Raw genomic sequence first — 22,331 nt, 5'->3', positions numbered from 1 at the left:
ACGGACTCCTACTCCAAATAAGCTCCCAAAAGCGGCGGCGGAGCAGCGACTTTAATACATTTTTGGGAGGCATCCAAAAGACCGTTATGGAACTGGCTACTAACTCGTCAATAGTCTCAACTCCAAGAAATATTGACGAAGAGTTCATGGTCAACATGGTCAGAAGGATGCAGCCCATTAATGTTGCTAAAATAATGGAGATTAACAAAGAGCTCCTTTCCAATTTAAAACAATAAAAGAAATTTTTATATTTGTTATATCTTTTCTTTTTTTTTCTTTCATATCGGATCGTTTTTCTTTATTTAGTTCACTTTCAGATTAAACAGTTATCCCAGTGCCCCTCCCTGTTCCTGAAAGAAAGGCAGCAATACGAAAGGAGAGTTGCTAGTACAGCGAAGATTTTGTATAAGGTATAATTTTGTTTTATTTCATGAACTTTTCAAAACTCAACAAAGTATTCTGTTAGATCCCAACACTTATACCAACGCTTGCTGCAGTCATCCACTCCATGAGATCGAAAACGAACAAGAGGAGTTCAATCAACTGGGTAATCTTCGAGCTGTTCATAGAATGTTCCCCAAAGTCAGGTTAATATACAAAACTTTTCTCTGCCATTTTACCAAATCTAAATGAAGTCAGCAAATTGAGCTTCATTTCACGGACAGCTACAAAATTAATTTTTGCGCAGCAAATTTTGTTTTGCAAAGCTACAATTTCTAGAAAAGAAAAGAATTTAAAAATTCAACTTTTTTGAAAATTTTGACCGTTACATATGAAATTGAGTCTTATTTTAGCGGAATTTTGAATAACTAAAAAAAAACTGTTCAAGCTACAAAAACCAAGTTTATGTACATAATTGAAAAGCATTTAAAAAGCTACAAATTTGGAGGTCAACTAAACTCATTAATTTCAATCATTTCAGATTTTTTCCGCTAGCTTCAGACTTATTTTAGCGGGAAATTCAATAATTCAAAAACTGGGAGCTACAAATTTTTGGTTTGCGGTTTGCGCAACAAATTAGCATTTAATTAGCTACAATTAATGAGATACATTTTTTTTGATTCCGCAACAAAGAGTCCACCAAAGTAATGGACGTCTAGTCCTGGTCTGCGAAAACTAATCCGACCGTCAATGACGGCGACTATCAGTGTAAAACCAAAACAGCATACCAAGCAAGAGGAAGACTTCATTCACTGGTGGCTATTCAGACTGGAAGCTCTTCAGACTCACTATCAATGAGAATGTTGCCATTCATCAAACTGTGTTATTATTATAATAAAGTACATAACGCTTATAAGAAACTCAAAAATTGCACAATATTTGTTTCTTATAACCGAGTGTTTCTTATATTCTTAGAACGGATATAAGAAACAAGTTTCTTATACAAATATACCTTACCAATAGTACCAAAAACTTATCCTCGCCTAAATATTTAATCCAATTATGTAACAAATAAACACACGGCCTTAAAGGTCATTAGGTAATCAATAAATAAATTTATTTTATTTAACAAAAAACAAAAACAAAAAATTCACAGCGCATTAATTAAAGATACTTTTTCTACTTCAGTATGTAGGTACCTACCTATTCATCAAAACAAATTAATAAGGTAACATTTTCTTATTTAAGCTTAGGTATAGCTCTTCAAAATAGTCATTGATTGTTGTTTGAATCAAAACTTCTTCACGCTTTTGATAAAAATATCTTCGATGTTATGAATGATATCATCATCACTATCCAAAACTAATTTTTGCGCAACAAATTAGCATTTAATTAGCAACAATTTTGGGCATCAAAAAAATATAAAATTTTTCTACTTTCGTCCGCTAACTTTAGTCTTATTTTATAGAATTTTGAATAACAAGCTACACTTCTAGTTGGTTTTGGCAATGGTATTTGCTCATTTTCTTGTTCGTCTTCGATTTGCTGGTCAGTTCTTTCAACATCACCATCTCGTACTTCATTCAAAATTTCGGTATCGTCCAACTCTCCAAAACAATTTTCATTTTCTGCACCTTCTAAATTTTCATCGAAATTAAATAACTCTGGTTCCGGTTCATCACATTGAATTACATCTAAAATAGAAAAATCATAACGCAATTGAGATGTTCTTAGATAAGCCTGGTACGCTGTCCGGGCTAAATTTTAGCTGAGATAAAATTCCCATACAAGTTATCGATAATTTATATGGGATAGATTTTAGCTGGGCTAAAATTTTTCAATAATTTGTAGGGGAGCTAAAATTTAGCGCGAGCTGCGTACCAGGCTATAATGTAAAAAATATGGTGCATACCTTGGTCTTCTCTTCTTTTCAAAATTCCAGCCTTTTTAAATCCATTTTGTATGGTTTGTGGGGTAACAAGCCACCACGACCGTTTTACAATTTTCAAAGCATTTAATAAATTAATAATTCTCGTAAGAAACTTTTCATATCACCGACTTCAAAAGCTAGAATTTGCTTCCTAACCAAACACTTTCTGTAGTGGGATTTGAATGAGTGGATGATCCCTAGTGCAGGTATGACAAAAAAGGAGTTTGTTGTTGTTATGAATTCAAAATAATGTACATTGTACAGGTACAGGTACATACCTTGGTCCAAGGGTTGTATAAGACTCGTTGTGTTAGGTGGCAAAAATTTGATCTCAATATTTGTTTGGTTCAAAATCCAATTTGTGGCATGAGGCATTATCAGCTAACAGTAGAATTTTTTTCTTTTTCATAACGTCATCAAGCTCTTTGATTATTTCAATCCAAAGAGTACTTGTCATCCAACCCTTTTTATTAAATTTGTAAGGGACTGGAATTGTTTGGTTTCTGAAACATCTGGGTTGCTTATATTTTCCAATAGAAAACACAAATTTGTCTGTCCCGGTTGCATTACATATGAAGAGTAATGTTATTCTATCTTTAGGTACTTTTGGCGCTTGGATATCATGGCCATTTTCGGCATGGGTCACAGTAGGAAGAGCCTTAAAGAACAATCCAGTCTGATCTGCGTTATAAATGTTTTCCACATCATATTTTTCTAAGAGCTCTGGCACAACGAGTTCTACAAAATTATTTGCGGCTTCAGCGTCGGCTGAACCGCCTCACAATGGGACGAAAGGGGGTTGAGCGTCTCAAAAATGGTTTTCACGAATTTCGCAATTTCAAAAATCTAATGATGGGGTTATTATATAGAAATAGAGCTCTTTGCGATACAGTAATTTTTTTCCACATAATAGGTGTGTTTTTTATTACCACCGGTCTTAACTAGACAAAAAAAACGCAGTCTGGGCTAAGCAATTTAAATGTTAAATACAACAACACCTTAGCCCCTTGGGCTTAGTTGTTTAGCCCGGAGATTTCTCTGGGCTTAACCTTTTGAAGAGTTTTAAATCTGTGCTACCAAACAAACTTTTTTATAAATTGTTTAGAATTTGTTTAAAAACGTGAAAACTGACGTTTGGAAGGACAAAATGTATTAAAATAGTTTTGCTAGCATACATTATTGTATCTCTTTGTAAAACATACATGAAAATTACAAGAAAAGGACGAAAGCGAAAAATATGACAACTCTAAATTTTTGTTGTGTCAGCTGTTTTCGGAACATTCAATATACAGTGCTGCCAAGATTTCAGGTTAAGCCCCGAGGCGTTTTTTTTGTCCACTTAAGACCGGTGGTAATAAAAAACACACCTAATATTTATTCTAGGTACTTAAAACAACCTTCAAACACCGCATTTTGTTGTTTTATATTTTGCTATTTTTAAAAAGAGACATTTTAAACTCAGATATTTCGTTAGTTTTTTAATAAACTTTATTAATGTTATACATTTTTGAAAAGCTTGTAATCTCTTCTTTCTAAAACTATAAGATTTTTTTTTATTTAATGGAACAATTAATTAAAAAAAAAAATTGAGTGTGGTGAGTTTTTTTTTCATTATTTCGTTTTCAACTAGAGTTTTCTATGTTGGCTCCGGCTGCCTCCGCTGAGTTAATGACTGTTTTGCATTCTATTTTTGTTGTAGATTAAGAAACAAAAATAAAAACTTTCCCATTTTCATCCTTTTTCGTTTTACAAGCGAAATTGAATAATGAGAGAATTTATTTTTTATTTATTTTAAGCTTTAAAAATCTATTACTTTTGCAATTTTCAATTTAAAAAGTTCAAATTTGGCACAATAAAAGTTCATATTCTTGGCTTTGAAAATAAATATAATTTTGTGTTAAAAATTAAAAAATAACGGTATAATTAATTGAAGAAACTTATGGATGTATACGCACCAAATTCACTCGTTTTCATTCATTGATTTGATATATTTCATTTAGCAGTCCAAACGGTAAACAAATCGTAAGATCCTGATTCCGATTTCCAAATTGATTGAGAGAAATAAAAAAAAAAAAAAAATACTAAAAACAATTCTTCTTTGGTATTTTTTCGTAAATTATTGCCACGAAGTTTTTACAGAGTGTGGCAACCGTGGCTCTATTAGATAATGAGCTTATATAGCCATTGGCCACAGTACACATAAAAAGGTAATATATTCCGAACTGACATTGGTCGCCAGATTGTCAAAACATGACACTCTGGCGACCAATGTCAGCTACCGAATTCTTAATTGGGCACGTTCAAACACCTATCGGATAGGCTATCTGAGATACCCGTATCTGGAATATCTTTTTGAACAAAGAGGCATCCAGATAGCTTGCCCAAGCAGCTACTAAAAAAATATGTAAATATTGAGAAGAGGAAACTTTTTCTTTTGAGCAAATTACATTTTTTTTATTGTTGAATAGTACTTGCACAATCGCTTTGACTTTATTTCTTGCAATTTTTTTTTATTTTGAAGCTGAATAATCGCCCGAAAAGTAATCAAAATAAAAAAAAGTCAAATTTATATCAGCTGATTACTCGTATACCTGAGGTATACCAGAAATTCTGGGATACCTTCAGATTATTTTTTGACAGAAAATGGTTCGTTTCCTTGCTAATTTTTAACATTGTTTACAACAACAAAAAGCTATCCGATAGCTTTATGTTAGCTCTTTGAACGTGCCCATTGTTTAAAATACCGACGAAAAACGCACAAAAACCGATAAACCACGCACACCACTAATTTTTAAACAATTATTTACCATTTTCCGCAATGAAACACGAAGAAAATTTGTTATTTTACAATTTATAATATTTTTAAATGACATTTTATAAAATAAAACAAAAACAAATTTCCTGTTTACTGCGATTGAAATATAAAAATTAAAGGCCGACCTGACAGATTGGTGCTCATTTTTGACAAACAAATTTTGACAACGTTCGGAATATATTACCTTATTATGTGTACTGTGGCCATTGGCTGTAAGATAAGACTTTCATTCTGATTTAAGCGCTTGAATGGTTCGCACCTAATTTTTTTTTGTAGCAAAAATTAAAATGAAGGAATTCGCTTGCAGTCGACGTGACCTTTGCGCACTCATAATTAAAGGTAAAAAAATATGCGATATCATTGATTATTTAAAGCAAAATTTTGATTTAACAGAAGCAGACACTGATATCGTTATTAAAAAAATCCAAAAACAATTAATAACAAAATGTCAAGAGCGATGGGCTAAGGCCAAGAAAATGCCAGATAGATTTGAAAACGACAATTCATCTTGGCTAAATGCAGAGTTCAAGGTCACACTGGATTCATGTGGAACAACAAGCTCTTCATCTCGTAACATATCTGGGGAACGTGATAGACCGTCCAAACCTTATGAAGACTCCTCTACAAAAAGTAAAAAAAGAAAAAATATGGAGCTGATTCAGGAGTATGGACAGGGCCGTCTTTAACTATCCTGAGGCCCTTGGGCACACAACAATTTGGGGGCCTTTGGGAAAATAAAATTAGTACAATGGTTTTTTTTGGACTGTTATTAACGGTACCTACTTGCCATAGAACCGGTTTCTTAACGTAAACGACACAACTATTTTAATAAAAATTTTTACATAAAAAGGTTTAAACTGATATTAAAATTAAGATAACTTAAAAAAAATTATTTTTGGATTTAAAAAAAAAAATAATTTTTTTTTTTTAAGTTACCTATTTAATGAATTTTATGTGTCAATCTTTAAATACGAGAGCAATCCGCAATTCAAATTAAAAAAAAGTTTGGGGGTGCCAACCATTGTACCATGGCGTTTTCCATTGAACCAAAACATTGATGTACCGTCGATGAGCCGGCAATAGTTTTTCTTAAACGTTTTTCAACGTCAAAAGTATTGATGTTTTTTTGCCGACGAATTGATTCTATTTTCGACTTTTAATACGAATCTACACATATTTTTACACTGATTTTAACACACACTACAAATTTGACAGTTTTGCAAACTTCAAACGAAATTATTATTTAAGGATAAAGATAATGGAAGAGAATTCGTTGTTTTTATTAATAAATAATAAATAATCTTATACCTACAGTGGAAAAAAAAGATATTTTTCTTCTTTTTTTGAAAATATTATTGTCTTATTTTTTGGAAAATTGAATTTGGGTTTGGTCATTTGGATTTAAAATTTTGTCCGCATACAACGCCACATAATTTGCCCGACAAAAATGTTTTGAGAATAAATGAGTGAGAGAAATTTTCGTTCCTTCGGGGCCCCCTTGAGAATGGGGGCCCTGGGCACGTGCCCCGTGTGCCCTTATGGTAAAGACGGCATTGAGTATGGATTGGAATTCATAAGTAATGCTTATGTGCAAGGGCTTCGTTCGATTGGCGAAAATGATGAAGCAAAGATAATAAGCATTTTGAGAAGTATGGAGAAGAACGAAAAAAAAAACTTACTCCAAAACCTTGTACGGAAGTCTGAAGGCTCGTCGTCGTCGTCCTTTACGAAAGAGGAGTCCTTAAGTATGTTTATTGAAACTGACCTTTCGAAGAATCAGTATATCTACTTAAGGAATTCTCTTTCAAATAAGAACTTGCCAGCTGTGCTGCCATCATACCAAACACTAAGCGAGGCAAAAACTGAATGTTATCCGCCACAAGGGAGTATCACCGTTACGAATATAAGTGCAAAAGTAGAACTTCAAAGTCTTTTAGACCATATTGTGGATCGGATCTTACAGATAGATTCAGTTGTTAAAACTTCAAAACATTTAAAGCTATATAGCAAATGGGGATGTGATGGGTCCTCTGGCCAAAGCGAGTAGAAGCAAGTTTCGCATGAAGAAAACGCATATGTTTCTGATGCAAATCTTTTTATAGCTTCGCTTGTACCGTTAAGGCTAGTCGATGAAGAAACAAATGCTGTGGTATGGCAAAATCGGACTTGCTCTTCGGTCAGGTACTGTAGGCCAATTTTAATAGAGTTTGCCAAGGAAACTCCTGAAAAAACCAACTCAGTGGTTAGTGAAGTGGTGCATAATCTACTTTTGACCATGATAGATGGTAAGGTCGCTCAAGTCCTGACCCAGACATCGTCTGCAGCTTGTTGCTCTGTTTGCGGTGCCACTCCTAAGCAGATGAATGATTTGATCAAGGTGACAAAAAAAAAGTTGTTCAAGCAAGATTTCGTGAAGTCCTCGGCTTGCATTTAGATAAGCCTCGACAGGGTTCAGGCAATAGCAATGACGGGATTACAGCCAGGAGGTTTTTTCAAAATTACCAATTTTCTGCCGAAATAACGGGGGTTGATATTGACCTTATAAGAAAACTATATATAATTTTACAAACAATGTCATCAGGACTTGCAATAAATCCAAACAAATTTGGCAAATATACCCTAGAAACCGCGGAACTATATGTAAGTAAGTACAACTGGTACCATATGCCATCTTCTGTTCACAAAATTCTTATACATGGTGAAAAAATCATTGAGCACTTTGCGATTTTGCCAATCGGGCAGCTTTCCGAAGATGCCCAGGAGGCAAGAAACAAAGACTATAAAAAGTTTAGGTTACACCATGCTAGAAAATGTTCTAGGTCAGCCACAAACGAGGATGTGCTCCATACATTTTTTTATACATCTGATCCTTATATATCTAGTCTGAGTAAAGTAAAAACTGATGTAACCAAGGAGTTGTGTGACGAGGCTAAGGAACTATTAGAAATAACCTAGTAATGGAAGTTCTTAGGGTGTACTTCTGAATTGTTTTTGTTTTAATGATTCTTTACACCTTGTATAAGAATTTTGTGAATAGAAGATGTAATGTGGTACCAGTCGCACTTACTTATATATAGGTAGTTCGGCGATTTCAAAGGTATAATTTCCAAATTGGTTTGGAGTTATTGCAAGCCCTGAAGACATTGTTTGGAAAATTACATATAGTTTTCTTAGAATGTCAATATCCACCCCGGTTATTTCCCGTCATTGATATTGCCTGAACCCTGTCGAGGCTTTTTGGCCCATATTGGAAAGAATTTTCATTTGTATTTCTTGTTCTCACCTTGATCAAATCATTCATCTGCTTAGGAATGGCACCGCAAACAGAGCAACAAGCTGAAGACGATGTCTGTTCATGGTCAAAAGTTGTTGTTGGTTTGAATTTTTTTAAGGTATTGTTTCTTAGAAACTCAAATTTTTTTCTATATTTATTATTTTATGAATTACTTATTTATTTTTTTTATTATGAATTACATTTTTTATTTGTATTTTATGGACTCAATTTTCAAAACATCAACAACAACACGATTAAACTATTATTTATGTCATCTTACTCACAATACTTTATTAGTATTTAATATTTATTTGCAAAAAAACTCCTGATTTATGACAACAAGAATTGTTTTAGATTATAAGTTTCATGGAAAATGTTTTATTTCATTTTCAGATTTAAGAAGTAAAAAGTAACAATGGCAACCCTGCCGTACGGTACGAGTTTTTATCTTTTTCGATTGCTTCATTGAAAAAAAAATTAATTTAAATAATATTATTATATAATAATATATAATAATATAATAATAATATTTTTTTTTAACTTTGAACACATTTTCTGATCTATAAAATTTATGAACCGTAAACAAAAATTATATACATTAATTCCTTACATATTCAAGATTATATGTCCCAAATTTCATTCAAAAATTCAAAGAAACAAAAAAGTTAGAGATTTTTGAGACGCTCAACTCCGTTTCGTCCCATAGTGCGCCTTCTCCATGAAGCCTTCTAAAGAAAAGTTGGATCTGTTTTTCCAACGTTGTAACCAACCGCCGCACAGTGTGGTAATTCGCCAATCTGACTGGACAAAATAGAAAAAAAAAAGTTTAGCCACATGATTTTAAATCATGAGCAGAGCTTCTCAATACAATGGGTAACTGTAATTCATGTTTGGTTTTTTTGTTTTCATCTCGGATTATCGTAAGCTAAGCTTGAAAGTTGGTTCTTGTCAACAGTTGCATGGAGATAATACAAAGTATTCTATTTTTCGCTTGAGTTTGGTTGACGACTAAAAACGCTGTGGTAGTTTTTTTGTTGTAATTGTTTTTTTTAATTGTTAATCTACATTTGGGGGTAAGGTATTATAATTTTTATTTATTAATTACCATTGCAACTATTTAAAAAAAAATAAATTCTGTATGAAGGCTAGGAAGTGCAAAAAAAAATATCTTTGTTTTTCAAATAGAGGTAAAGTTAATTTTTCCGCATTTTTCCGGTCTGAAATTAATTAATTAGTGTTTGGTGGAGTGTTGTCATTAAGATTAGCTAGTTACATGTCTCGCGTTTTCTCGACCGCCATACAACTTTTTTCACTTTTCAAAATGAAGTCAAGATTTTCAAAAAAACAAATTTTCGAAAAATGTGTCAAAACTGCCAAATAAGATCGAAAAGACAGTTTTTTTTGATCTTTTAATGAGCAGGTATCATCTTTGGAACATTTTTGACAATAAATAAAAATTGAAAACATATATAAAAGACAAAAAAGGTGGAAGACACTTTGGACCACTCTTTAAACATGAATTTCATTTTGCTTGACCAATATTATGTGATAACTACATAAACAAAAACAGTAGATAGTGAAACAAAAGTAGAAAAGAATTTTTAAAAACTAAAAAAACGGGAAAAATATAACAAACGGAAGGTTACAAGTCTCCTAAGTGCACCTATCCATTAGAAAATAGTTAAAATCAGTAGAATCGCTCTCCGCAAAATTTAAAAAGCATATTCCAATAATACCGGAAAGGATTTATCGAAATGTTCTTTAAGTGAAGGATCAAAATGTATAAAAGATTAAGTTCTGATCCTCTGGAACCACTAGAATTTTCAATCTAATGAGGCATTATCATTGATGAATGATGCTTTTCTGTCGGAACATCTTAAACAAGTTCAATGCAAAAAGCAAGCAAGTGTAAAAGGCCAGAAATAGGGTCACGAAGAAATTTAGAGAATTATTAGCTTGAAAAACATCGAAGGTAATATAAACACAGCTGTTTTTAATAGGCCCTTATGTTTCAAGTTTGCATCGCACAAAAAGGAGTTACTTTTTTAAATTATCTGCAGATATTTTTAAAGGTGATGCCATTTTTTATGATTGTGAAGCATATTTAATTAAAATCATTGCTAACATTTTAATTTAAAGCATGATATTGAGAAAATAAATCATGTATGTCACCTGGCAAAAACGTGTGTAAAAGTTCTATTTCTTAATAAAACCTAATTATTCTGCCTCTCTTTTTTCGTGAATAGCAATAGAGTTTTTATTTATTGAGATTTTTCAAGCGTTTTTTAAAATAATTAAGTATATCCATAAGAATATGTTTACGGAATCATAAATTCAAAAATGCATTTTCTTCATCACTATTTTAACCCCACTTTTTGCAGAAATTAAAGATTTCTTTTTAAAAAAATCTTTCTTTTTTATAGAATTTTATATATTCACATTCATTTGTTTAAAACTGTTTAGAAAAAAAGTCGATTTAACGCGAGTTATTAATTTTGTCCAGCTAGATTCGTGATTGGCCACACTGTGCGCCGCCGTTGGCATTAAAGTCTGCAATATCCAACTGAATAGCAAATTGCTGTCAGGGCCGTCTTTAACTATCCTGGGGCCCTTGGGCACACAAGAATTTGGGGCCCTTGGGCATACAACAATGGTTGGCTTAAAGGCAATGGTTGGTTAAAAAGGGATGCCAATGCCAATATATCGTTCCATATAAAGTACCTAGTGTCTTTATTATTGACAGGGGGTGCCAATAATACGTGCATTGAGACATCAATCGTTGCCACTGCCAATAATTGTATACTTTTTATACTGCCGTTATAAGTTTCAGTTTGAAGAATTGGAAAAAAAAGAGCTCAAACGGATTGATAGATTTGATAAAAACTCGGTAAAAACGATACGTACGTAATTTCAAAGAGCCGTTTTTTAAATTTTATTTTAATGTCTCCTTTTCAACGGATATCTCTAATTTAAAGTTTTCGAGATAGGTATTGCAATTTTCTCAAAAACGGATAATGATTTTGCTTTGAAAAAAAAAAACATGTATAATGCTGCTAAGAAGGCCGCACTTTTGAAATAAGAAAGATATTTTTTGGACCGTTATTAACGGTACCTACTTGCCATAGAACCGATTTCTTAATGTAAACGATACAACCGATTTTAATGAAAATTTTGGCATATAAATGTTTAAACTGATATTAAAATTAAGAAAACTTTAAAAAAAAAAAGTTATTTTTGGAATAAAAAAAAAATTAATTCTTTTTTGAAAAACAATTTTTTTTTAAAGTTACTTATTTAAATACGAGAGCAATTGCAAATGCAAATTAAAAAATGTTTGGGGTGCCAACCATTGTACAATGGCGTTTTCCATTGATGTCCCGTCGACGAGCCGACAATAGTTTTTTCTTAAACGTTTTCCAACGGAAAAAGTTTTGATGTTTTTTTGCCGACGAATTGATTCTTTTTTCGTCTTTTAATACAACGCTACACATTATTTTTCCACAGATTTTAACAAGCACTACAAATTTGACAGTTATGGTTGTTTTTATTAATAAATAATAAATAATCTTACCTACAGTGAAAAAAAAATATCTTTTTCTTGTTTTTTTTAAATATTATTGTCTAATTTTTTTTGAAAATTGAATTTGGGTTTGGTCGTTTGGATTTAAAATTTTGTTAGCATACAACGCCACATAATTTGCCCGACAAAAATGTTTTGAGAATAAATGAGTGAGAGAAATTTTCGTTCCTTCGGGGCCCCCTTGAGAATGGGGGCCCTGGGCACGTGCCCCGTGTGCCCTTATGGTAAAGACGGCATTGAGTATGGATTGGAATTCATAAGTAATGCTTATGTGCAAGGGCTTCGTTCGATTGGCGAAAATGATGAAGCAAAGATAATAAGCATTTTGAGAAGTATGGAGAAGAACGAAAAAAAAAACTTACTCCAAAACCTTGTACGGAAGTCTGAAGGCTCGTCGTCGTCGTCCTTTACGAAAGAGGAGTCCTTAAGTATGTTTATTGAAACTGACCTTTCGAAGAATCAGTATATCTACTTAAGGAATTCTCTTTCAAATAAGAACTTGCCAGCTGTGCTGCCATCATACCAAACACTAAGCGAGGCAAAAACTGAATGTTATCCGCCACAAGGGAGTATCACCGTTACGAATATAAGTGCAAAAGTAGAACTTCAAAGTCTTTTAGACCATATTGTGGATCGGATCTTACAGATAGATTCAGTTGTTAAAACTTCAAAACATTTAAAGCTATATAGCAAATGGGGATGTGATGGGTCCTCTGGCCAAAGCGAGTAGAAGCAAGTTTCGCATGAAGAAAACGCATATGTTTCTGATGCAAATCTTTTTATAGCTTCGCTTGTACCGTTAAGGCTAGTCGATGAAGAAACAAATGCTGTGGTATGGCAAAATCGGACTTGCTCTTCGGTCAGGTACTGTAGGCCAATTTTAATAGAGTTTGCCAAGGAAACTCCTGAAAAAACCAACTCAGTGGTTAGTGAAGTGGTGCATAATCTACTTTTGACCATGATAGATGGTAAGGTCGCTCAAGTCCTGACCCAGACATCGTCTGCAGCTTGTTGCTCTGTTTGCGGTGCCACTCCTAAGCAGATGAATGATTTGATCAAGGTGACAAAAAAAAAGTTGTTCAAGCAAGATTTCGTGAAGTCCTCGGCTTGCATTTAGATAAGCCTCGACAGGGTTCAGGCAATAGCAATGACGGGATTACAGCCAGGAGGTTTTTTCAAAATTACCAATTTTCTGCCGAAATAACGGGGGTTGATATTGACCTTATAAGAAAACTATATATAATTTTACAAACAATGTCATCAGGACTTGCAATAAATCCAAACAAATTTGGCAAATATACCCTAGAAACCGCGGAACTATATGTAAGTAAGTACAACTGGTACCATATGCCATCTTCTGTTCACAAAATTCTTATACATGGTGAAAAAATCATTGAGCACTTTGCGATTTTGCCAATCGGGCAGCTTTCCGAAGATGCCCAGGAGGCAAGAAACAAAGACTATAAAAAGTTTAGGTTACACCATGCTAGAAAATGTTCTAGGTCAGCCACAAACGAGGATGTGCTCCATACATTTTTTTATACATCTGATCCTTATATATCTAGTCTGAGTAAAGTAAAAACTGATGTAACCAAGGAGTTGTGTGACGAGGCTAAGGAACTATTAGAAATAACCTAGTAATGGAAGTACTTAGGGTGTACTTCTGAATTGTTTTTGTTTTAATGATTCTTTACACCTTGTATAAGAATTTTGTGAATAGAAGATGTAATGTGGTACCAGTCGCACTTACTTATATATAGGTAGTTCGGCGATTTCAAAGGTATAATTTCCAAATTGGTTTGGAGTTATTGCAAGCCCTGAAGACATTGTTTGGAAAATTACATATAGTTTTCTTAGAATGTCAATATCCACCCCGGTTATTTCCCGTCATTGATATTGCCTGAACCCTGTCGAGGCTTTTTGGCCCATATTGGAAAGAATTTTCATTTGTATTTCTTGTTCTCACCTTGATCAAATCATTCATCTGCTTAGGAATGGCACCGCAAACAGAGCAACAAGCTGAAGACGATGTCTGTTCATGGTCAAAAGTTGTTGTTGGTTTGAATTTTTTTAAGGTATTGTTTCTTAGAAACTCAAATTTTTTTCTATATTTATTATTTTATGAATTACTTATTTATTTTTTTTATTATGAATTACATTTTTTATTTGTATTTTATGGACTCAATTTTCAAAACATCAACAACAACACGATTAAACTATTATTTATGTCATCTTACTCACAATACTTTATTAGTATTTAATATTTATTTGCAAAAAAACTCCTGATTTATGACAACAAGAATTGTTTTAGATTATAAGTTTCATGGAAAATGTTTTATTTCATTTTCAGATTTAAGAAGTAAAAAGTAACAATGGCAACCCTGCCGTACGGTACGAGTTTTTATCTTTTTCGATTGCTTCATTGAAAAAAAAATTAATTTAAATAATATTATTATATAATAATATATAATAATATAATAATAATATTTTTTTTTAACTTTGAACACATTTTCTGATCTATAAAATTTATGAACCGTAAACAAAAATTATATACATTAATTCCTTACATATTCAAGATTATATGTCCCAAATTTCATTCAAAAATTCAAAGAAACAAAAAAGTTAGAGATTTTTGAGACGCTCAACTCCGTTTCGTCCCATAGTGCGCCTTCTCCATGAAGCCTTCTAAAGAAAAGTTGGATCTGTTTTTCCAACGTTGTAACCAACCGCCGCACAGTGTGGTAATTCGCCAATCTGACTGGACAAAATAGAAAAAAAAAAGTTTAGCCACATGATTTTAAATCATGAGCAGAGCTTCTCAATACAATGGGTAACTGTAATTCATGTTTGGTTTTTTTGTTTTCATCTCGGATTATCGTAAGCTAAGCTTGAAAGTTGGTTCTTGTCAACAGTTGCATGGAGATAATACAAAGTATTCTATTTTTCGCTTGAGTTTGGTTGACGACTAAAAACGCTGTGGTAGTTTTTTTGTTGTAATTGTTTTTTTTAATTGTTAATCTACATTTGGGGGTAAGGTATTATAATTTTTATTTATTAATTACCATTGCAACTATTTAAAAAAAAATAAATTCTGTATGAAGGCTAGGAAGTGCAAAAAAAAATATCTTTGTTTTTCAAATAGAGGTAAAGTTAATTTTTCCGCATTTTTCCGGTCTGAAATTAATTAATTAGTGTTTGGTGGAGTGTTGTCATTAAGATTAGCTAGTTACATGTCTCGCGTTTTCTCGACCGCCATACAACTTTTTTCACTTTTCAAAATGAAGTCAAGATTTTCAAAAAAACAAATTTTCGAAAAATGTGTCAAAACTGCCAAATAAGATCGAAAAGACAGTTTTTTTTGATCTTTTAATGAGCAGGTATCATCTTTGGAACATTTTTGACAATAAATAAAAATTGAAAACATATATAAAAGACAAAAAAGGTGGAAGACACTTTGGACCACTCTTTAAACATGAATTTCATTTTGCTTGACCAATATTATGTGATAACTACATAAACAAAAACAGTAGATAGTGAAACAAAAGTAGAAAAGAATTTTTAAAAACTAAAAAAACGGGAAAAATATAACAAACGGAAGGTTACAAGTCTCCTAAGTGCACCTATCCATTAGAAAATAGTTAAAATCAGTAGAATCGCTCTCCGCAAAATTTAAAAAGCATATTCCAATAATACCGGAAAGGATTTATCGAAATGTTCTTTAAGTGAAGGATCAAAATGTATAAAAGATTAAGTTCTGATCCTCTGGAACCACTAGAATTTTCAATCTAATGAGGCATTATCATTGATGAATGATGCTTTTCTGTCGGAACATCTTAAACAAGTTCAATGCAAAAAGCAAGCAAGTGTAAAAGGCCAGAAATAGGGTCACGAAGAAATTTAGAGAATTATTAGCTTGAAAAACATCGAAGGTAATATAAACACAGCTGTTTTTAATAGGCCCTTATGTTTCAAGTTTGCATCGCACAAAAAGGAGTTACTTTTTTAAATTATCTGCAGATATTTTTAAAGGTGATGCCATTTTTTATGATTGTGAAGCATATTTAATTAAAATCATTGCTAACATTTTAATTTAAAGCATGATATTGAGAAAATAAATCATGTATGTCACCTGGCAAAAACGTGTGTAAAAGTTCTATTTCTTAATAAAACCTAATTATTCTGCCTCTCTTTTTTCGTGAATAGCAATAGAGTTTTTATTTATTGAGATTTTTCAAGCGTTTTTTAAAATAATTAAGTATATCCATAAGAATATGTTTACGGAATCATAAATTCAAAAATGCATTTTCTTCATCACTATTTTAACCCCACTTTTTGCAGAAATTAAAGATTTCTTTTTAAAAAAATCTTTCTTTTTTATAGAATTTTATATATTCACATTCATTTGTTTAAAACTGTTTAGAAAAAAAGTCGATTTAACGCGAGTTATTAATTTTGTCCAGCTAGATTCGTGATTGGCCACACTGTGCGCCGCCGTTGGCATTAAAGTCTGCAATATCCAACTGAATAGCAAATTGCTGTCAGGGCCGTCTTTAACTATCCTGGGGCCCTTGGGCACACAAGAATTTGGGGCCCTTGGGCATACAACAATGGTTGGCTTAAAGGCAATGGTTGGTTAAAAAGGGATGCCAATGCCAATATATCGTTCCATATAAAGTACCTAGTGTCTTTATTATTGACAGGGGGTGCCAATAATACGTGCATTGAGACATCAATCGTTGCCACTGCCAATAATTGTATACTTTTTATACTGCCGTTATAAGTTTCAGTTTGAAGAATTGGAAAAAAAAGAGCTCAAACGGATTGATAGATTTGATAAAAACTCGGTAAAAACGATACGTACGTAATTTCAAAGAGCCGTTTTTTAAATTTTATTTTAATGTCTCCTTTTCAACGGATATCTCTAATTTAAAGTTTTCGAGATAGGTATTGCAATTTTCTCAAAAACGGATAATGATTTTGCTTTGAAAAAAAAAAACATGTATAATGCTGCTAAGAAGGCCGCACTTTTGAAATAAGAAAGATATTTTTTGGACCGTTATTAACGGTACCTACTTGCCATAGAACCGATTTCTTAATGTAAACGATACAACCGATTTTAATGAAAATTTTGGCATATAAATGTTTAAACTGATATTAAAATTAAGAAAACTTTAAAAAAAAAAAGTTATTTTTGGAATAAAAAAAAAATTAATTCTTTTTTGAAAAACAATTTTTTTTTAAAGTTACTTATTTAAATACGAGAGCAATTGCAAATGCAAATTAAAAAATGTTTGGGGTGCCAACCATTGTACAATGGCGTTTTCCATTGATGTCCCGTCGACGAGCCGACAATAGTTTTTTCTTAAACGTTTTCCAACGGAAAAAGTTTTGATGTTTTTTTGCCGACGAATTGATTCTTTTTTCGTCTTTTAATACAACGCTACACATTATTTTTCCACAGATTTTAACAAGCACTACAAATTTGACAGTTATGGTTGTTTTTATTAATAAATAATAAATAATCTTACCTACAGTGAAAAAAAAATATCTTTTTCTTGTTTTTTTTAAATATTATTGTCTAATTTTTTTTGAAAATTGAATTTGGGTTTGGTCGTTTGGATTTAAAATTTTGTTAGCATACAACGCCACATAATTTGTTTTCTTTTTGAAAACATATTTTTTCCGTATAGGTGTAAAAAAAACTTTATTTGATTGTTTGGTTGCCATATAAAAACTAAAACTTTTTGGTAGATGGTCTGCCCCACAAAAATGTTTTGAGAATAAATGTGTGAGAGAAACTTTCGTTCCTTCGGGGCCCCCCTGAGAATGGGGGCCCTGGGCACGGGCCCCGTGTGCCCTTATGGTAAAGACGGCATTGATTGCTGTGCCTTTTCCAACAAAATTGGACCTGTTATTTTTGCTTATTTTTCGCTCATTTTTTTAAACCATTTGTTCATAGTTTTATCTAGAATTTCGTATTTACCATTTCTGTTTCTTTTGCGGTTTAAATTCTTGCACTTGTATTTTTTATCTTCGAACTGTTTTTCGTTCTTCACAATTTTAGACAATGTGCTTTCAGATATTTTATATTTTTCACAAATTTCTTTTCTATTTTTACCCGATTTCATTTCCTCAAGGATTATTAATTTCGTTTTAAGTGAAATATTATTTCGCGACATTTTAAGCAGAGACAGAAAAAAAAACAAACACAACAAACAATAAATTGAACTGAACTGTAACCATAAACAAAAAATACCAAGACTGGAAACTCGGCGGTCAACTGACGTTTGCCTACAAGCTGCGAGGTGTGGTGAATGTCGTGAACTTATCGTTGTGTTCGTGTTCGATGTGTGTTGAATGTCGTGAATCTATAAATGTGTGCGTGTTAACGTCATTTACCAACGTGGTGGCTTTCACATATATTCACAGACAACACGGTACACAACAGGGTTTTGGGGGGAAAGACGTACGAAAGTTTCCAGTCTTGGTATTTTTTGTTTATGACTGTAACCATAAACAAAAAATACCAAGACTGGAAACTCAGCGGTCAACTGACGTTTGCCTACAAGCTGCGAGGTGTGGTGAATGTCGTGAACCTATCGTTGTGTTCGTGTCCGATGTGTGGTGAATGTCGTGAATCTATAAATGTGTGCGTGTTAACGTCATTTACCAACGTGGTGGCTTTCACATATATTCACAGACAACACTGTACACAAAAGGGTTTTGGGGGGAAAGACGTACGAAATTTTCCAGTCTTGGCATTTTTTGTTTATGACTGTAACTCTCTTCAAATATTAAATGTCAAACTCAAATGACATTTGAGTCAAATGACATCAAAGCACAGGGTGCTTTGAATTTTTCTTAAGGGTCTGTTCATATTTTTTTTAAATTCGTGATTTTTTTGAAAGTTTCTTATATCCAACCAACTTTACGTGTGAACAAGAAAGTTCGTGGTTTGAAAAATGTTTCTTATATCAGTGTTTTTCTTATAAACGTGTTTCTTATAAACACATAATGCAACATTAAAATATATGGGAAAGTACAAGGTGCTTTTGTACGAGTTTCTTTTAAGCGAGGTTTTCTTATAAGCGTGTTTATTATAAGCGATAAATACTATTAAAAATAATTTCCTTCTTTACAGCCGACAACTGCATCTCTAAAAGTGAAAAACGAAAAACCCAAAACATCACCACAATTAAAGACAACAAACGACACAGCAACTAAATTACCTCTCGTCACTTCGATAACAACAACCTCAACTGTACACAGTATCAGTATCTCGACACAAAAAACCACAGACATTGGTTCCAGGAAGAATACAACTGCAGAATCGGAATTGGCTAAACTAACAGACTTCATTCGTCGATCGGTATCGAAAACATTCAGTACATCCCTACGTGGTGGATCACAAACTCCATCTACTCATAAATCACGGGTTAGTCTTTCGATCAGTCAAAGTAACTTCGACGATGATGACAACAACTATTCAAAGATGGAATTCTCTGACAGCGAAGACGATAACTTCAGAGGTTTTAACATTACAGCCAAGTCCTCGTATATCCCCTTGATTGATAGAACATCGACTTCATTTTGTCGAAAAATTGAGGTACAAACAACCAAATTTATCTGCATTGCGTGATTTGAAGTATGTGGAGAAGGTTTTCAGCGGCCAGGCAGTCGGCAGCTGGCGTTACCGTTGAAAATTTTTGAAAGGTTGCTTAAAAAGTCGCTTTCAGAAAAAAAAGTTCGCTAATCTGAAAAATTAAAAAAAAAGTCGCTTCTTTGTCGAAAAAGTCGCTATTTGAAAAATTAATAAAATTAACAAAATTAGAAACTAAAAAAAAACAGTCTTCATTTTAGGAACTTAAATTAAGTTGGACACTGCCGTTAAAATTTGAGGTAAAAAACGTTTAATTTAAACAAGAATAAAATATTAAGGGTATTCACGTAACGAGATAATTTTCTACTTTGTAGAAAAATAGAAAATTCCGCAAAAGGTTTAAATTAACACCCCAGCAGAAAATAATTGCGTTAACAAGGAAAACAAACAACTGTTTGTTAAACGTCAAATTGAACTTATAAAAATACTATGCAACAATAAAAAAAAATGTAATTTGCTCAAGTAAAATAAATCTCTCTTTTAAATATTAACATATTTTATTTGTGGTTACCTGAATAATAAGACATAAATCGCATTCAAAAAGATATTCCAGACACGGGGATCCCAGATAGCCTATCCGATAGGTGATTGAACACACCCAAAGTTTATCAGATTTTTTTTTCTACGGTTTCTGCTTCTTTGTGAGATAAAATTCTATGATTTGCGGAATATTTTTCCCATACAAATTTTGACAGCTCATTTCTACCGATAGAAAAACTCTACGGTTTCTATGGGTTTTCCGCGTTTACGTGCATATCCCTATTAAATTAAAAAAGGCTTTCAAGCTTTCCAATTCCATAGAAAATTCCCTCTTTACACTGAAAATAATAAATTTCGTAAAATTACGAAAGTCCTTTCATACACTACATTTTCGTTGGCCCAACGAAACTTTCGTTGTCTCAACGAAAGTATGTAATTTTTCGTAATACGAAAACCTTCATCAATTAATGAAAACGTTTCATACACTTTTTCTCCCTTTTAAGTGCCAAAAAATCCAATTTAATGAAAAGATTCATCAATTAACGAAAAATTTCATACTCATTTTAAAGAATGAAAATGAGAATTTTTTCCTTACTTTATCAAAGATTTTATTAAGTAACGAAAAAATTCATTAACTTATGAAATTCAACATTAACTAACGAAAATCTTCATAAGCTTTTGAAAATTCTTCATATACTAATGAAATATTACATCGGCTTATGAAAAAATACATCAGTTAACGAAAAAAATCGTTGCCTTACAAAAAAAAAAAAACCTAGACTTGGGTGCATTTCTGTTGTAATGATGAAAAACTAAATCTTGCTGGATATAGTTCACATTCACATTTTGTTTAAAAATCTATGTAAGTTGAGCTGAATATAAACAATATTTGCGTATTCACAAGGTGTCTCACGATAAGTCAGTCAACTGATGAGTCCAAGTGAGTTACACCGGAATAAACGCCAATTTTTTGTTTGGACTATTAAATCAATGATTTAACAGGTCCAATTAAATATTTATAAAAAGAAAAATGAATGAAAAAATTCGTTATTCTACGAAAAGAATGTGAGAATAATCTACTAAAAAAATTATTAATACAACGAAAAGTTTCGTTAGCTAACGAATATTTTTTCGTAATTTAATTAAAATATTCATAAAATTTACGAAAAACTTCGTTAGCTTACGAAAGTTTTAATTAAATTTTACGTTAATTGATGAAAAAATTTCGTAAAGTGATGTAAAAATTCATTAATTCTCGATCAAAAATTTTTATGAAAAATTTCATTAAAATACGAAAGTTTTCGTTAATTGATGAAGTTCTTCATTAACGTATGAAAGCCATTTCGTTGAGCCAATTAAATTTTTCATCGGCTGAAAATTAATTAAATTTTCGTTGGCTCAACGAATTTTTTCGTTGTATTTACGTAAGGATTTGGTTCAGTGTAGGGGGGTTCACATTGACCAACTTACCAGACAGACCGATTGTCATTTGGCCTGATGGTCGGATGGCATTTTGCGTACACATTCATCAGACATTTATCATCAGACCTCATTTCAGAGCCTAAATTCTTTTCTGTTTTTTTGCTATCGTTGTTTGATCGTCTTGTTTTGAGTGGAATTATAAATCTATAAAATCGTAAATAAAGTTCCTACTACCTGATTTCGAAGATGGTGGATCGTTCTGGTTGCAGCCCTTGTCGTGGACAAAATAGTAGAAGAAATGGAGCAGGAAAATAAGAACAAAAAGAAAAAACGAATTTGGGTTAAAAAATGGATGCAAAAAAAAACTAAGTGGTCATCTTCCCATTTAGTAACAGAGCTGCGATTGACCTGTCCTGAAGACTACAGGAACTATTTAAGGATGAGTGGAGATACGTATGACGAGTTGTTGGCCAAAGTTAAGCCATTTATTGAAAGGCAAAACATTTTTATGCGAGATTCAATATCTCTCAATGAGAGACTTTCCGCAACCTTGCGCTTTTTGGCAACAGGACGCAGCTACTCCGATATGCGATTCTCTACATTCACCGCAAAGTCAACTTTAAGCTCAATAATTATTGAAACATGCCAAGTCATTCGTAAATTCTTAAAACATTTTATTGTAGTAAGTACCTAAATCCAAAAAAATAAATCCAAATCCTTAATATGTGGTTGATAACATAAAATAATTGGTATTCTGGACAGATTTTTGATCTTGATGCATAAGATATA

At 32.4% G+C, this 22,331-nt stretch overlaps 1 long non-coding RNA gene across 2 annotated transcripts; it reads right to left on the bottom strand.

Annotated features, from left to right (window-relative positions):
- Positions 1–295: 295 nt before the first annotated feature.
- LOC129919173 (uncharacterized) lies at positions 296–19,159 on the bottom strand. Of its 2 annotated transcripts, none has more exons than XR_008773062.1 (4): positions 17,964–19,159; positions 2,590–3,049; positions 2,294–2,508; positions 296–2,075 (listed from the first exon to the last, which is right to left on the bottom strand). It is a non-coding gene; the product is annotated as an uncharacterized LOC129919173 (long non-coding RNA). The 2 variants fall into 2 exon arrangements; XR_008773063.1 differs by having other exon boundaries at positions 2,590–2,992; positions 17,964–19,157.
- Between the last annotated feature and the right edge of the window lie 3,172 nt (positions 19,160–22,331).

The sequence above is a fragment of the Episyrphus balteatus genome, chromosome 1 (genome assembly GCF_945859705.1).
Source record: "Episyrphus balteatus chromosome 1, idEpiBalt1.1, whole genome shotgun sequence".
Classification (NCBI taxonomy): domain Eukaryota; kingdom Metazoa; phylum Arthropoda; class Insecta; order Diptera; family Syrphidae; genus Episyrphus; species Episyrphus balteatus.
This window is presented reverse-complemented; position numbering and strand designations above follow the sequence as displayed.